Genomic DNA, 2,921 nt, shown 5'->3' on the forward strand with positions numbered 1-2,921 from the left:
CTCTCTCTCTCTCTCTCTCTCTCTCTCTCTCTCTCTCTCTCTCTCTCTCTCGTGGATGGTGCAGAGTGTAACAGGCCCGGCCGGCATTGCATGGGCGCTCTTAGACTTTAACGACACCTCGTAAAGAGAACCTCTCCTCCCTGGTTGGCAACACAAGCACACACACGCGTGCGGATTTCATTGCGGGATTTGCGGTGCATTTCCCCCTTCTCCCCCCCCTTCCTTGCCATGTCCCCTCGCCCTTTCCCCAGCTGAAAACAACCTTTACCAACGCTTCATTTCCTGTCTTATTTAGTGAAAAGTATTTCCTTAAAACAGTCAGTGATCTGCTTACTTTTCAATATTTAATAATTACCAAACCATGTGTGTCTCATTCATTCAGCACAATCCTGTGCCTTATACACGTGAACAAGCCAAAGTTTGCCTGCCATTGTGCCCGTAGGGCCTTGCCTCGAAGGAGTAGGCAACCCGCCCGCACGAGTGCATTCGGCACAGAATGACTACGAAAGAGGAAAGCATGCACCCCGCTTCGTCTTACTTTGCAACCACGCGGAGCTGAGTGCGCTGCGCGCTTTTCCTATGTTTAGTTGCCGTTTCTCCTTTTTATCACATCTATACCAAAAATTCCAAGTAGCCGAAGTGAGTGCAGTGCCGACCTGATTCTGCTATGCTTTAAATATACTTAAAGAGTATACAGCCGAATATAGTATAGAAGTATAACAGAGTAGCAGGGAACTGCTACTACACTTGTGGTCACCCTCTCCTCCATGCGGGTGGCACACCTAGGCGGTGCAGTCATTGTGTGTCGACACACCAACTCTCATCAGCCAGCCTGTTTAGCACCACCACCTGCCGAAAGGGATCAAGCTGCTGAGCTTACCACTCGAAAGGGTGGTGGTGTTCTCGCCTCATTTGTGTAATTGGCTTTGGCCGCACGTACGCACTGCACTGCCGTGTCGCAAGGACCCTTCTCACCAACTTACTACTGGCTCCTTTACTTTACGGCGCAGAGCTCGTCTCCGGCGGCTCCAATACGGCGCGCGCGATGCCCGCCGATGGCGCCATTCCAACCTCCCCGGAGCCCTCTGCTGCCTGAGCGTCGCAGCGCCGTATTTATGTAATCGGTAAGGTCGTGCCGACACCCTGGGGCCACGCGAGCAGGGCGCCGCCGCCGAGCACGGAGGCCGCTGGTTGATTAGAAAAGGGGAGGGTGGGGGGCTGCTCGGGCCGACCCAGGCCTATATGTGACGAGTGAGACGTGGTTGAAAGGGTAACCCGAGGTGTACCCAAAAATTAAATGAGTGAGAGGCACATTCAAAAGTGTCTGACTGCTTCGGCCGGCGGCGAGGCGAGCGCGTCGTGGGGTGTTGTTGGGTGGGCCTTTCCTGTGGGCGCGTCTCTAGAGTAAACGCTTGAGAGAGAGAGAAGGTCGAATTCAATGAGAATCGGCTCGGTGTGCGATCGCCGCGGTGCAACCAGCGACCGCCACACTCTCTGGTGCAGGACGCCGCCGCCCGGTGCCCGGTGCGGTGCCCCCCCGGTGTGGGAGTGATCGGAATGTGCACCACGCCGGGCCACGCCACGCCGTCTCCGCGCCCCTTCCCTTCCCTTTCCTCCCTCTCCCTCCTCACCATATGCACCGCACTACACAGGTGGGCGTTGTCTCGACCGACCAGCCCCGGCCCGCCTCCTCCACACTGCGTTTCAGGAGGGCTCCACTGGCCGAGGAGGTGAACAGCAGCAGCAGGGTGTTGCGTTCGGATCGACCTGCTGTTGAATTGTTTCCAAGTCGATCTCTCGAGTTATGACTCGACGAGCTCTTTTCACCGGGCCGCCCCGCCGCGCTCCTCGCCGGTATGTGCGCCGTGCCGAGTTAGCCCATGTCGCTCACGTCTTCTTTTTTCCTCTTCCTCATTCCTCGCGGGAACTTTCGCTCCCCTCCTCCTCGTTCTTTCTCTGTCCAAACGAATCGCTGCCAAAAAGTTTCCGTAGCAGGTGTGTGGTCATCCTTTTGTCTGGCTGTCGTCCGGCATACGGGTATAGGACCACGTCCAGACCGGAAGTGCACTCGAAAAACCTAGTCGTCCACTGAAGAAAAATAAGTGTATGAAACCCAGAAAAGGAGTCGTAGTTCTACGCAAAACTCAACGTTGATGGCTTTAAAGACGATGTTGAGTCATGTTGAGGTGCGCATGATTGGTTGACGGATGACATTTTTTATTGGATTGCCCACAGATAGCAGGTGAGTGGGCTGCTAACATTTAGGCAGGATTCGTCCCGTAAATTTACGAATTTCTTTCCTAAATTTCATTTTAGTCCATGCTGACAAAAATTTTGTCGTAGAGCGAAGGACATACAACTTTTGCGATTCGTCTCGCCTAAAGAGACAAAAGAGGGAAAGTTTCCCAAATCATGTCACATACAAGCATATTCAAAACACATGGAAAAACTAGAAAATTAATTAAAACAAAGGTTTTCCTACAGAGTTCTGTATTCTCACCTCAGTCCGTCTCAGTCATGCACAACCAAGTTTAGCAGCCAGCCGGCAGCGCGTCTCCTTGTCCTGTGCGTTGCGACACCGCCGCCCTCATCATCATTGTGTCATTGGCGACGTCGTGCCATCCGCCGCCGCGTCCCGGAGGGCGCCACCGGGCCGGGCGCCGAAAACGATGTCGGGCGCGCGTCGCGTACGGATCGGGTCGGGCCGCGCCCGTCACCACCACCGCGGGCCAAAGGGAACGGCAGCCCACCCTCACGCCCGCCCCGCCACACCCCGTGCTGTGCATGCTGCGGGCGTGCCCGAGAGGTGTGCCGCTGTTGCGTACGGCTGGGGCGTGGCGGGGCGGGGCCTGGCTGGGCTCTCCGACGGCAAAGAGTTGTGGCGAGAGTAAACGCCTCAGGAGACCCTCGATTTTTCTTTC

Source organism: Frankliniella occidentalis, unplaced genomic scaffold (genome assembly GCF_000697945.3).
Source record: "Frankliniella occidentalis isolate FOCC.00 unplaced genomic scaffold, Focc_3.1 Scaffold32, whole genome shotgun sequence".
In the NCBI taxonomy this organism is placed as follows: Eukaryota; Metazoa; Arthropoda; class Insecta; order Thysanoptera; family Thripidae; genus Frankliniella; species Frankliniella occidentalis.